General features: G+C 41.0%; 1 protein-coding gene across 2 annotated transcripts in view; it reads left to right on the top strand.

The window, feature by feature from the left end:
- srbd1 (S1 RNA binding domain 1) overlaps window positions 1–15,319 on the top strand; it is a 427,205-nt gene that overhangs the window by 18,510 nt on the left and 393,376 nt on the right. Inside the window, exon 1 of one of the 2 annotated variants that reach the window (XM_028820290.2) lies at window positions 10,650–10,833. The exons of the other annotated variant lie outside the window; for it this stretch is intronic. The gene's annotated coding sequence lies outside the window, so the exon portion shown is untranslated. Of the gene's footprint in view, window positions 1–10,649; window positions 10,834–15,319 lie in introns of those variants that run through there. 2 annotated transcript variants of the gene reach the window in all.

Here is a 15,319-nt window from a genome sequence, read left to right as displayed (position 1 = left end):
TGAGTGACCAGGATAAAAACCAAGATCCAGGCCTTTAATGACCTCTTGGACACAGCCATCAGCAGTGTGTCTGTCTGAGGAGAGAGTGTCAGCCGTGTCAAGAGGTTTACTTACCTTGGCAGTGACATTCATGCCTTTGATGACTCTACCCATGAAGTCAGTAGATGAATTGGGAGAGCATAGGGGGTCATGAAGTCACTGGAAAGGGGTGTGTGGTGCTTCACATATCAATGCCAAAGGACGAAGGTCCAAGTTTTTAGAGTCTTCCTGTCTTGCTATATGGTTACGAGACATGGACTCTATCCATTGACCTGAAATGAAGACTGGACTGCTTCAGTCCTGTGTCTCTTCAGAGAATCCTTGGGTACAGCTGGTTTCACTTTGTGTTGAATGTGCGGTTGCTTATGGAGTCCCGAATGAGGCACATTACCTGCATTGTGAAGGAGAGTCAGTTACGGCGCTACGGCCATGTGGTACGATTCCCTGAGAGTGATCCAGCTCGTAGGATCCTCATTGCTGGGGACCCGAGTGGCTGGACCAGGCCAAGGGGATGCCCACATAACACCTGGCTGTGGCAGATAGAGAGTCATTTCCAGAGGGTGGGACTGGACAGTGTGTCTGCCTCATGGGTTGCCAACCAAGATCCGGACCTATTTCGTCATGTGGTGGGTGCGGCAGTGCGCTGTACCAGTGCATGCTCCCCAACCTGACCTGACTTGACCTTTGAAAGGAGTTACTTCATCTAAAGCCTGTTTCCTATATGAGGTGTACTTATTTGTAAGAATGCCCATGTTGGCCTTAGTTTATAAATTGAGGTATGAGAGTCTTAAGATTTATGTGAATCTTGAAATGCTCCAGATTGTAATTGAGCATTCATCTGCAAGGGCATGAGAGATGAAAAGTAATCAAATATGCATATCTGATCTGATATGGTTTTATGAAGAAGTGATATCATTACATTTATGATATTAACACTATGATTTGAAATGAAATGTAAGTTATTTGTGTTGTAAGAGCAAGGGTGGTGGGAATCCTTACAGAATCAATCAGAGTTTAAACACTTTTTCTGTCTCTGGTTCCACAAATATGTGACAATTATAATCCACACAAGAAGATAACTGTTACATTATGAAGTCTTAAATATGTGGCGTAAAAAAGTCCCACAAAACAGGCCAGCACCTTCACTGACTTGCCCAGGGTAGCCTCACTCCGAACCAGCCAGCCTCAACTACTACTAGTAGGCTTCAGCATTTCACTGCCCAGAAATGAGAGAAAAAATGCTTTATGCATTTCAAAATATACTTAATGTTCCAAAATTCTTTACAAGAAGTGGTACACGCTTTGGACCTTTCTGTAAACCCACTAACCAGTAAATGAGAATCCAAAAACAGAACAAATAAATTGAAATAACCAGAAAATCCAAGTAAAACAGTACTCACACAAAGTAACTCCAAATAAACATCCATGAAAACAATGTGATCTCTTCCCGGGCAGAATATATAGCCAGGCGGAGTTCTCAGTCCATCTTGGCGGTGATCTCATCAGACCTGCCTCTACTATAAAGAATCTTGGTGTCATTTTTGATTCCTCCCTCTCTTATTCCGCCCACATAAATCACATTAAGAAACTTTCTTACTTTTACCTCCGTAACATATCCCGTGTTCGCTCCTTCCTCTCCTTCTCTAATGCTGAGAAAATTGTCCATGCTTTTATCACATCCCGCATCGATTATTGTAATTCCCTACTGGCAGGTGCCCCTTCTAATCTTATATCACAGCTCCAGCTTATTCAAAACTCAGCTGCAAGAGTCCTTACTCGAACCAGCAGCAGGAGCACATCACACCCATCCTGCTTCACCTTCACTGGCTCCCTGTGTCCTACAGAATTGAATATAAAATCCTACTAATAACCTACAAAGCCTTAAATAACCTCGCACCAAACTACATCAGTGACCTTCTCCATCACTATGTGCCTGCCCGCCCACTAAGGTCCTCTGATTCTGGCAATCTTGTTGTGCCCCACACTAATCTACAGTCCATGGGTGACAGGGCCTTCAGCTGTATAGCACCCAGACTCTGGAATGACCTACCGAAATTAATCAGGTCAGCTGACTCCATGAATTCTTTTAAAAAACAACTCAAAACTCATCTGTTCAGGAAGGCTTTTAGCTCTACGTGACTTTATTAACCTTCTCTCAGTTTACTTCTCTGTTGTGACAGATTAAGGTCTCCGTGACCCCTTGAACCCTCAGACCAGACGTCAGACACCAGATAAAAGTCCAAAGATGAATATTTATTATAATAATAAAGTGTACAAAGCACCCTCCTCTCCACAATACTCAATAATAAATCAATAATCAAATAACAATAAACACAATCCTCCACTCCCAGATGCTTAGCCACCCTGCCTCCCAACTCAGCTCACTCGTCTGGGGTTTCCCAGATTCCTTTAAAGTCCCTGACCCAGAAGTGGTTCTGTCCTTCAGTCCATGTGACTTCCTATCACTTCCGGGTCAGGTAAAAACCTATCCGTTTCTTCAGCCCGGAAGTATATCATTTCTTCTGTTCCCGTGACTTGGAAATACTTCCGGGCTATACGGAAAGCATAAATCCCTGGGCCTCCCTGCAGCGACTCCTGGCGGCCCCGACGTTATCCAGCAGGGCTGTGTAGTAAAACTCCATAGTCAATGATGCCCTGCTGGAATTCGGAGCATCTCCACGTTGCAAGGAGGGCTCCATCTAGCGGCCTGGGGGTATTGGCCGGGATGAATGGCCGGCCATCCCTCACACTGTCAAGATGCTCATGTAACCTGTATGTGTGTGTGCGAGACCATCAATTATGTTGTCTGTTAGGCTTTTTTTTCAGAATTCACTGTCTTAATCTGGTTTGTACAATGCTATATATTGTATACCCTGCCATTCTTCCTTATATTCTGTAAGTGCCTTGAGCATGGGAAAGGCGCTATACAGGTATAAATAAAATGTATTATTATCAGTAGCAGTGGCATCAAAGTAGAAGTGTATTTCTTAGGGAAATCACTCACAAAGCACAAGGAAAATTGGGACATTTAAAGCTACAATACACAATAAATCAAATAATAATTCAAAAGTTGCAGAAACAAGAAAATGCAGAAAATAAGCAAATGTCAGGGAAGAAACCCTGGCTGAACTACAATAATAACTGTTTCATAACTGATAAAACGGTCAGGAAAAAAGTCACTAAAGTTGGATAAGAGATTTGGAATATGACTATTTGTTTTGGTTTTAACATCTGACATCAGCACCTCAACAACATAATTTCATGCAGAGCTTGTGGAGATATTTGATTTTTTTGTGTTCAGTTCTTTATTGATAAGTTGTCAAACACATTAAACAACAAAACTTTTCCATCTTAAGCATTTTTTCTTCTTCTCCATCATATGCACAACGTCATTTCTTAACCAGAAAAATATTGCTTTTTGTAGAAAGTGAAATTGTCTTGGTCAAAGGTGCTGCATACCTGTTTCCAGCTCATGGAGATAGCTCTATTGGCTCTACAGTTTTCTATTTTTACTCTTGAGTATGTGTATGCATGTGCTACTTGAACTTTCCAGTTTAGCAATGTGGCTTGAAGGCCACATTGCCTTATTCTCAATGTTAAAATGAGAAGCTTGTTTTCTTTCACTCTTTCTTTTTATCGCATGTTCCCACTTCTGGTCTGAGCATTTTCCTGTCAAGGCTATGCAGCACAAGCCAGCAAGGAGGTGCAAAACATCCAGTACCATTTGCTCCCTTACAACTAGTCACAGTAATTTGAAAATAAAAAAGCCCCTTTGCCTTGACTATTATTTGGGCACAAGACACTGCGCTAATAGAGCTAAGAGGCACCTTGACCTTCACCCACCCACCTGCTGAGGAGGACTACCTGATAGTGTTTAATTTGAAAAAGCCACCAAGGAAGACTTACATGTGCTCCTTCCAATTTATGGATACAATACAGCAGTGTGATGCTCCTGTCCAGGTAGTGATGCGCTGTGAATACTTTCCAGATACACAGTAGTCTGTGTGTTCTTCCCATGTTATTGTGGCTTGTCCTTTTTCATCTCAGAGCCATTCAGTTGTAAACTTGAGGTGTTGCTGCTTCAGTTTGGTAATTCCAAGCCAATATGTCTTTTTTTCTGGCAAATGGTGGTTATGAGACTCACAGTTTACATCTATATTGGAGTATCTTTAAGCTTGCTGTGGCAGGAATTACAAGAGTCTAGCCCTTGAGAAATAATTAGAAGGGGAATAGAATAACCATGGTATTTACAAAATGAATGTGCGATTATATTCATTTTTTAAAAAGCCCGGTGTGATTGGAAGAAAAGGAGAAATACAGTCATATGAAGAAGTTTGGGAACCCCACTCAGCCTGCATAATAATTACTCTACTTTTAACAAAAAAGATAACAGTGGTATGTCTTTCATTTACTAGGAACATCTGAGTTCTGGGGTGTTTTCCGAACAAAGATTTTTAGTGAAGCAGTATTTAGTTGTATGGAATTAAATCAAATGTGGGTCCCCTTGTCATTTTGCTGATTCGAATGCATGTCACTGCTCAATGCTGATTACTTGCAACACCAAATTGGTTGGATTAGCTCGTTACACCTTGAACTTCATAGACAGGTGTGTCCAATCATGAGATATAAAGGTATTTAAGGTGGTCAATTGCAAGTTGTGCTTCCTTCCCTTTGACTCTCCTAAGAAGAGTGACAGCATGGGATCCTCAAGCAACTCTCAAAAGATCTGAAAACAAAGATTGTTCAGTTTCCTTGTTTAGGGGAAGGCTACAAAAAGTTATCTCAGAAGTTTAAACTGTCAGTTTCAACTGTAAGGAATGGAATCAGGAAATGGAAGGCCACAGGCACAATTGCTGTTGAACCCAGCAGGTCTGGCAGGCCATGAAAAATACAGGAGCGGCATATGCGCAGGATTGTGGGAATGGTTACAGACAACCCACAGATCACCTCCAAAGACCTGCAAGAACATCTTGCTGCAGATGGTGTATCTGTACATCGTTCTACAATTCAGCGCAATTTGCACAAAGAACATCTATATGACAGGGTGATGAGAAAGAAGCCCTTTCTGCACTCACGCCACAAACAAGAGTCGCTTGTTGTATGCAAATGCTCATTTAGACAAGCCAGATTAATTTTGGAACAAAGTGCTTTGGACTGATGAGACAAAAATTGAGTTATTTGGTCATAACAAAAAGCGCTTTGCATGATGGAAGAAGAACACCGCATTCCAAGAAAAACACCTGCTATCTACTGTCAAATTTGGTGGAGGTTCCATTATGCTGTGAGGCTGTGTGGCTAGTTCAGGGACTAGGGCCCTTGTTAAAGTCGAGGGTCAGATGAATTCAACCCAATTTCAACAAATTCTTCAGGATAATGTTCAAGCATTAGTCACAAAGTTTAAGTTACGCAAGGGGTTGGATATACCAACAAGACAATGACCCAAAACACAGTTCAAAATCTACAAAGGCATTCATGCAGAGGAGAAGTACAATGTTCTGGAATGGCCATCACAGTCCCCCGACTTGAATATCATCGGAAATCTATGGGATGATTTGAAGCAGGCTGTCCATGCTCAGCAGCCATCAAATTGAATTGAAGTGGAGAGATTTTGTATGGAAGAATGGTCAAAAATACCTCCATCCAGAACCCAGACACTCATCAAAGGCTATAGGAGGACAGCGTCTAGAGACTGTTATGTTTGCAAAAGGATGCTCAACTAAGTATTGATGTCATATCTCTGTTGGGGGGCCCAAATTTATTCACCTGTCTAATTCTGTTATGATGCATATTGCATATTTTCTGTTAATCCAATAAACTTAATGTCACTGCTGAAATACTACTGTTTCCATAAGGCATGTCATATATTAAAAGGAAGTTGCTACTTTGAAAGCTCAACCAATGATAAACAAAAATCCAAAGAATTAAGAGGGGGTCCCAATCTTTTTCATATGACTGTAAAAGGTATTTGAAGCACACCACTGGAAAAAGTATTTTCAGACTGTAATAGGTTGCTACCAGGGATCGAGTGTTAGAATTGAAATAGTTTAAGTGTCCACGGTGTTGTATGGATAATAAACTATTTATCTAAATATTTTCACATAGTTAGAAAGCACCTGTTACCATCATAAGGAGAAAATTCAACTCTTTCTGTATCATCTACACAAGTTTACAGGCCCTCACTTGCACACTGTTCCATTAATAACTGACTACAGACTTAATAATTGCAACATTGTAAGTGGATGTTTTCATCTTCCACACCATCACCACCAACTGTTTCAGCAGAGTCTATTGATATGCATTTAAGCAATTTGCTGTGTAACCATTGACAATTTTCATGTTAATTCATTTGTCTTCATCGTTTCTCAGTGCTAGGATTGCCCGTGTACTCATTCGTTCTGTTGATAACCCTTCGGGATGAAATTCTTCAGTAAGATTTGGACATAATACGGCTTCTTTTATTGGGAACATAAAGTGAGGAAAACATAAAAAATCTATAGGATCTGAGAGCGCAGGATCTGTATCTGACAAAAGCATTCACACGAATGAGAGGTGAGAGGACCGTGGGACCGTTAACCGTAAATGGTTGAGAGGAGGGCAGGACTTGAAAAAATCTCGTGGCAATTGTCTTGTCTCAAGATTTTCTTTTATAATACAGAGATGTGTTTCTAAACTGTCAATTGCTTTGCATTTCAAGACTCTGCATCCATTCTGGAAATACCTGGGAAAACTGAGGAGAGTCTAATGTCTCTTTCACAAAGAATCTTTGTTTTTCTTGTGCTACTGGGACCATAATGGTTGCCAGTGCTGGAGATGCACTGAATAGTTATGGTCATATGGAGTCTACTTTAGGACATCCTCCCTCCTTCCTCTGCCCAAATGGAATCCCTGCTCCATATGGCAAAACTTCATCTTTCCTCCTGCCTCTTCCAAAACAGCATCCATTCTCCGACAACATGTCCGCTGTCCATCAAAATCTCACTCCTCCATCCTAGCTCGGACACAAAAATGAGAATAGTAATGGCAGTTAATCTGCCCAGTTGTTTTTACTAGTGGTCAAATATTAGAAAACAGATACACATCTGTCAATCTTTATTTCAAGCTACACATTACCCATCACATTAAATAGGCAGGAACACATTATAGACAGCCGAGTGCTTTAACCACTTTAGACTTTGTTTTTCTTCTGAAATTCCTGCACTCATTATTGCCAGGTACACAGTTTTTCCACACAAATTTTGATAAAGGACCATGACATTTTGTTAGACGGCAGAATGTGGATGACATATTGTTGGAGGTCAGATGTCATTTTGAAAGTGGCAGGAGGGAATTTTAATACAGAGACCAGGGACATTTTGTCAGAGGAGAAATTCCATTTTGGCAGAAGTAGGACGTAGGATGGAGTTTCACCAGAAGAAAGATGACATATTGTCAGAAGGAATGGACACCATATAGTCACATTAATCAAGTCAACTGCCAGATGTCATTTATTCCTATTAACTTTGGGACTTGGGTATAATAGCTTGATAAACTGTAAACGATTCACACAAAACAAAAGAAACTACAGTATGACTACTGGAACATATGAGATGCCCTTACACCCAACAATAACTCTTCATATTTTAGGCTTTCAGTGTAGGTACTTAAGAATTTTGTGCAGCCAAGTAGCTTAGTGCAAATGTGGATTATTTTTGAAAGTTTTGTGGGTAGTTTTATTTCAAGATTGTTCAACTCTCTAATGTGTAAATAGGGTAGCAAAAGAGACCTTAAAAGAGAAACCTCAAATATGACTGATAAGAGACAGTTTTGCGTAGAAAGGAAATTAAATGTGTGTTGGTGTTATATCTGGACATGATCAGGACTGCAAGGAGAAAAACACTGTCACAAGACAAAGGCAAGAACTTTCCAAGTCCTCACAATAAGAAAGTGATGGGTTCTGGGAGTACTGATGCTTATCACTATGCCAGATAAAGATGAAACATTGCCAGAAGGTGGTAATCCCTATTTTCATGGTTTTATGTATTACTTCTATTTGGATGTCATGTGATAATGACGTTATCATTCCCTTTTTTTTGCCATTTTTGTTTCTGTGATGCCGTGCATTGCTTTTGTGTGTGCTTGTGTGCATTTGTGTGACATCGTGGGGTGTAACATTACTGCAGAAAAAGCCAAGCTGACAGACTGCAACATAACACACCATCTTGTCAGCTGTGAGTGGCAGTGCTTTTTGTCATTAGTTTTTCCACATTTTTTGTTTTCAACTTTGAGCTCATCAGTTCTTCTTTTTTAGTTGATGATTTATAAATGGTCAGTTTCAGTAACATTTATGCCGAGGTGACTGTTTGAAATGCTCCCAAATAACACCTCAATCATGCAGCTACTGTATACTGATCTGTATGGTACTCTTTATAAAAAGACTGAATAGGTCACAACACCTATGTCCTTAGTGAGTGCCCTGCAAGGTAAATATAACAGGGGTGCAGAAGAACTGCAGTAGACAATGACAGATAATTTAATAGATATTCCAGTGACTGGCGGAGGGTATCAATCTGCTGTATTATATGTGAACTCTTGTTATAAATTGGGGTGGACAGGCTAACTGAGGGTTGCCTGCTCTTTCGTGGAAAATAGGGACTCAGGATTGTATTAGTATTTGGGCCTGTTAGATTCAGCTCTAAGAAAACAACTCCAGGGCTTCCAAAGTTCATACCTGATGCTGAGTATTTTCATTAATTGTCCTGGAATTAGCCCCTGAAAGGTATATAAAGCTGCCTCATTTTCAGTGACAAAAGAATATAGTGGTCATTAGACAAACCAGGGCAAGGGTTTGATAGCAGGATATCGGGGTGAGAGTGTAAAACAGCAGCTTAACATCCAGATCATTCTGAATGTGGGGTGTCGGTGGTGTTATGAGTATTTGAGGGTTGGAGAGTTCAATATATACTGTATTAGTCAGTTGTTAGTTAATTGGGGTGCTTGTTCTCTGTTAACCTGAAAGAAGCAACTTGTAAGTTGGCAATAAAAGTTACGTTTTTGGGGACATTCGAGCCTTGTGTGTCACTCCCAGCTGTAAACTAAGGACAATGGGGATCTCAGGAACAGGGTTTTACCTCCGAGCACAACACTCTGGCCCTGGTGCTTTGCACCATTGGAGACACTAAAAGGAGAACCTCGACTGTGTCATCCTGACCACAGTCCAGAGACAGATAGGAAAGCTAACAAGTTGTAAGGGAGAAATGGAGATGATATTGGAAGCATTTGTTGTAATATTTGGGTAAGTGAGCTTGCTGCCACCACAAGACAATAGAAAAAGAATGAAAATGGCAAAGCATTAACAAAAACGAGTCACAATAAGTGCAAGAATGATATTTTAGACAAAGAAAGACTACAGTGTCTGATGATCAGCTGCACTAGAAAAAATAAACCATGTTAAAGTAACAAATCTTTGATCTGCTGAATCTTGTGGTAATCCCATATACTGCCAGGCAAACCTAAGGGTTTAGGGTCTTTGTAGATAAAGACTCTAACTCACACATGCATTTTATTTATCTGTGGTGCTGTAAGAAAGCCTGCCTTAAGTGATCAACGTATACATGGTAAAGCGCAGGCATTAATGATTTTTGTAAGGCAATGAAGGATTATTACAATTATTTCAAATTATTTTAAAATGCACTATTAATGTATTGCACTGTGATGGACTGGCACACATGTTCAAGATTGATTATTGACTTACTGCCAAAGCGACCAGGACAGGCTTCAGCCATCCAGTGAATTGGATTAGGCAGGTCTGAGAATTCGCACGTATCTCATACGAATAACTTAGCTGCAGCTACAGCATATTTTATTTAATACATTTTTGGAAGGGTACACAGTTTTTAAGTCGAAGTCCATATGCAATTAACTCATTCTGAACCACTCGTTTCTCAAAACTGAGACGGCTACACACTCATCAAACGCCGTCGATTTTCAAACCAGCCTAAGAATAGCAAGCAGGAACCAAACCAGGACGGGTCGCCACTCTTACATATTCAATCTCACAAAACGGGCCAATGTGAGACACCAGTCAACGTATCCCGTCAGCCTTTGAGATGTGCCAGCTCAACGCCATCACAGTGACTGGTAACTTAAATGATCTGAAGGATAAGAATTATGTGAGCATGTTGATTACGCCCCGTGACCCTGTGTTCGGACTCAGCGGGTTTGGAAAATGGATGGATGGATGGATGTTGATTACGTCATGTCTTTTTAATAATCATCTTATTCATGTGCTGAGATTCTACATAATTTTTAGACAAATTAGTCGAGCGTCGCAAGTTCAGGAATCCTTAGTTTGCAGACGTTATTCTTATTTTCCTATAGTGATGGACGATTTGCAAACGATTCACTCATTTCGAACTACTGCTGTTTTTCAGTAAATCAAATTAATCAATGCATGAGTACGAACGCCCGTTTTGACTGGACGCGTCGCGGCCTCTTTAAAGAAATAGCTGTCGTCACTAGAATATACCATTTACACGGGGAGGGGTCGCTATATCTGTGCTTAAAAACTTGCACACCTGGATTTGGATTGGACGATTTAAAGGCAACTGTATATATTATAATTAGTATAGTTTGTAACTGTTATGAAATTAATCCTTATATTAAGAAAATACAAGATGCATTAAATTGGATTACGTCGCAGCTCCTCCTTTTCGCTAATATTTGCGGAAGTGCTAGACGGGCATTCGCTGTCCGCTGCAGAGCATCGGTCTACAGATTGTACATGACTTGGATTGAGTTCGCAGGGATTTATACAAGGTAAGTGGTTCTTGTCCCACTAGAGAACTTCCTTGTATTATTAGGGGAGGAATAAACTGTCGAGAGTTATGACCTGCTTTTTGCCTGACCCTAACGTAGTCTGTGGGCCACACTGAGACTGGCGGTAAATTTGAACATGGAGAGGGATGTCTACGGAATGGAAAGCTGTTGAGAATATTGGAGTTTAAATGATAGGAGTGACCACAGACCCGCCGATCAGGATACAGGGAAAGAAAATTAAGGTTACTGACGATTCTTGGTCCAATCAAAGCTATAGTCACTTTATTATAATTTTACTGCTGATTTACCGTATGGTGTTGTAACGAATGCGAGATACATACACTCGCCGGGTGGGTCAGGCGATCCATGGCTAGGGTCCAGGACCAGGTCCAAGGCTCGTCACCAGCCATGTGCACACACACTTCGATAGACCTAATAAGCAGAAGGAAGCGGACAAAATCCAAATTGGCATAAACCGTCTTAATTTGGAAAGTTCATAAGAAAAATAATGTACTTCATGATGTGTTAAAGACTAAATATTTTCAATCGAAACAGACATTTGTCGTTTTCTCACTCTTAATAGAAATTCACAGAGGGCTACATTCCCAGGAAAGGATAAAAAAATCCCGTCATTTTCGTAATTTTTAACCGTGAAATAGTATAAAACAATATCCAACATACTTCTGTCATTTTCAGATCTATAACAAAAATAAATGTCATTTTTAATCTTCTAGGAGTTTTCGAAGACTAAGCAGACCGGTAAAAAAAAAAAAAATCAAATATCAAAAATATATTCGTGATCAGCAACCTCGAAATAGTATAAAATGACGCACCACAAGCCTATATTACCGGTCCCCATTTTTTGAGGCTTTTTCTAAAGCAGTAACTTTGACCCCCTCATATAATGGTGATGGTCCCATGGGGTTAGCCGATGTCGCATGCACAGCTTCGAGTCTTTTTGATCATATTTGATGAAGACACCTCTTGGTTTACTCTTTATTATAAACGTGTATTTTCCTTGCTCATAATATGGTCTGAAAATGGCCTAAAAACTAGGGATTTTAGGGTCTGAAGCACCAAAAATTAGGGTGTAACACATTGTGTGGTATATCATATTTCGCCTGGATCAGTGAGCTAAATGCCTCTCGGAGACGCAAACGCACCTGCCGCCGCTGTGGAAAAAGAGCCGGTATTGCTGTTAAACAACGCCGACTCAAGTCCCAGAGCTTGGATTCCCGATGCCTGTGAGTCGTCTATGACCCATCTTTTCCTGCACAGGACTCCATCCCTGGTCCATGGCCGCTGGATACCGGATTTAATTTCTCCATTTCAAGGTGGCATCACTTTTCCTCTGTGTGCTCTTGGGGAGGAAACGCTGCTAATCTTCGCACGCTCACCCGTGCTCGTTCTGCAGCAAGCTGTTCTACTTCTATCAAGGCTGCCCTCTTGAACGTGAGGTCAGTGTCTAGTAAAACTTTTATTCTGCAACACTTTTATCTCAAATAAACTGGATATCTTTTTCATCACTGAGACCTGGATTGTAAATGGCAACTCTTCATGTTTTACTGATTTGGTACCATCAGGTTATTCATTTTTAAACTCTCCTCGGCTGACTCGTCATGGTGCCACTGTGTTTAAAAGTATGTGTCGGAGCCTTGCAAGGGTTCCGTTTAGTAGCTTCGAACTGCAACTTTTCGAAGTTTGCAGCTCCCCTTCTTTGTTGTTTGCTGTGGTTTATAGACCTTCTGTAATTAATGATATCTTCATTTCTGAATTCTCTGATCTCCTGGCTGATATCACCCTCTCCCATGTCAGTGTATTTATTGTTGGTGATTTTAACATTCACGTTTGTTGTCAATCGAAAACCTTTGGTTAATGACTTTTTATCACTATTGGACTCATTTGATTTTATCCAGCATATTAATACGCCATCACTCTTTCTGTCACACCTTTGACCGCGTTCTTACACTTGATATTTCAGTTAATAATATTCATTTATGTGATGTTTCTTTTACTGATCACTTTCCTATAATGATGGATTGCAATATTACTGTTGATGTTCCTACTACTAGTTGTGTTCCACACTGTTCTTGCTTTTTAAATTCTTATATCCGATTTTAAAACCATATTCTCTAGTCTTGATGTAGATGTTCAATATGATGGTATCGATGATTCTGTTTTAGAATTTAACTAGGGGGCGGAGCCCCCTGCTCGCGTCGCTCGCCAACCCCTGGTCTTGGGTAACCCGAAATAGATCTGAAAGAGATATTGTCTGTCTTGGTAATTGTTACATATGTTTCATGTTCACCGTCACGACATCTGTAGGTCTATGTAATATATGTAAATGACAATAGCAGTTTAATTGTTATGTTATGTAAGTATAGAATGTCTTTGAGTTTGCGCAGATCTATGTATGAGATATATTGGAGTGTAAAGGTGTAGATGACGTACAAAGGATATCTTCATACACCACATTTGTAGTAAAGACGGCGTGTTGTCCTTGAATGAGTTTTCCTTGGTATGGAGTTATTATAATCTTGACGTTAACGTCACATGCATGCCGAACTCTTGAGAAGGCTACATAAAGTTGTCCATGTCTAAATACAGGCTCAGAGAGGCAAAGGCCGACTCTGTCCGTGGGATTTGTTGATTAGGTATACGTTGTTTACTGTTAGTAATATGGATAATTGCACGTACTGTTAAAATTACTTATTTCCATTAGTTGAGCTCTTTCGTTTCTGAGCCGTGGCTCCTTCGCTTGCGGTGTATAGGCGCATGCGCCCTCCGTACTATCTCGGGTTTGACTATGCTGTGTTTTGTGGACGTTTGGGGACTCCGTACTTTCTCTGGTTTGACTGTGGGGCGGGACTCCGAAGCCTCTTCTGTTTGTGTTTTCTGTGAGTACTTATAGTATTGTATTACTGTAATGTGATTCACATATGCTGTGGAGTCCGGATTTTTAGGGCTTCTGTACTATCTCGGGTTTTTGCTTGCGGTGCTTTCGAAGCGCGTTGTAGGCGCCTGCACCTTCCGTACTATGTCGGATTTGACTATGCTGTGTAGTGTGGACGTGTAGGGTTCTGTAGTCTCTTGAGAGGGCTACATACAGTGGGTACGGAAAGTATTCAGACCCCCTTCAATTTTTCACTCTTTGTTATATTGCAGCCATTTGCTAAAATCATTTACTTTTTTTCCTCATTAATGTACACACAGCACCCCATATTGACAGACAAAAATAAGAGTTTTTGAAATTGTTGCAGATTTATCTAAAAAGAAAAACTGAAATATCACATGGTCCTAAGTATTCAGACCCTTTGCTGTGACACTCATATGTTTAACTCCAGTGCTTTCCATTTCTTCTGATCATCCTTGAGATCACCTTCATTTGAGTCCAGCTGTGTTTGATTATACTGATTGGACTTGCTTGGGAAAGCCACACACCTGTCTATATAAGACCTTACAGCTCACAATGCATGTCAGAGCAAATGAGAATCATGAGGTCAAAGGAACTGCCTGAAGAGTTTAGAGACAGAATTGTGGCAAGGCACAGATCTGGCCAAGGTTACAAAAAAATTTCTGCTGCACTTAAGTTCCCAAGAGCACAGTGGCCTCCATAATCCTTAAATGGAAGACGTTTGGGACAACCAGAACCCTTCCTAGAGCTGGCCGTCCGGCCAAGCTGAGCTACCGGGGGAGAAGAGCCTTGGTGAGAGAGGTAAAGAAGAACCCAAAGATCACTTTGGCTGAGCACCAAAGATGCAGTCAGGAGATGGGAGAAAGTTGTAGAAAGTCAACCATCACTGCAGCCCTCCACCAGTCAGGGCTTTATGGCAGAGTGGCCTGTCGGAAGCCTCTCCTCAGTGCAAGACACATGACAGCCCGCATGGAGTTTGCTAAAAGACACCTGAAGGACTCTGAGATGGTGCGAAATAAGATTCTCTGGTCTGATGAGACCAAGATAGAACTTTTTGGTCTTAATTCTAAGCGGTATGTGTGGAGACAACCAGACACTGCTTATCACTTGTCCAATAAAGTCCCCACAGTGAAGCATGGCGGTGGCAGCATCATGCTGTGGGGGTGTTTTTCAGCTGCAGGGACAGGACGACTGGTTGCAATCGAGGGAAAGATGAATGCGACCAAGTACAGGGATATCCTGGACAAAAACCTTCTCCAGAGTGCTAAGGACCTCAGACTGGGCCGAAGGTTTACCTTCCAACAAGACAATGACCCTAAGCACACAGCTAAAATAACGAAGGAGTGGCTTCACAACAACTCTGTGACTGTTCTTGAATGGCCCAGCCAGAGCCCTGACTTAAACCCAATTGAGCATCTCTGGAGAGACCTAAAAATGGCTGTCCACCAACGTTTACCATCCAACCTGACAGAACTGGAGAGGATCTGCAAGGAGGAATGGCAGAGGATCCCCAAATCCAGGTGTGAAAAACTTGTTGCATCTTTCCCAAGAAGACTCATGGCTGTATTAGCT

This window comes from Erpetoichthys calabaricus, chromosome 15, assembly GCF_900747795.2.
Source record: "Erpetoichthys calabaricus chromosome 15, fErpCal1.3, whole genome shotgun sequence".
NCBI classification, from domain to species: Eukaryota; Metazoa; Chordata; class Cladistia; order Polypteriformes; family Polypteridae; genus Erpetoichthys; species Erpetoichthys calabaricus.
The sequence above is the reverse complement of the archived record's forward strand: the minus strand, read 5'-3'. Positions and strand labels throughout refer to the sequence as shown.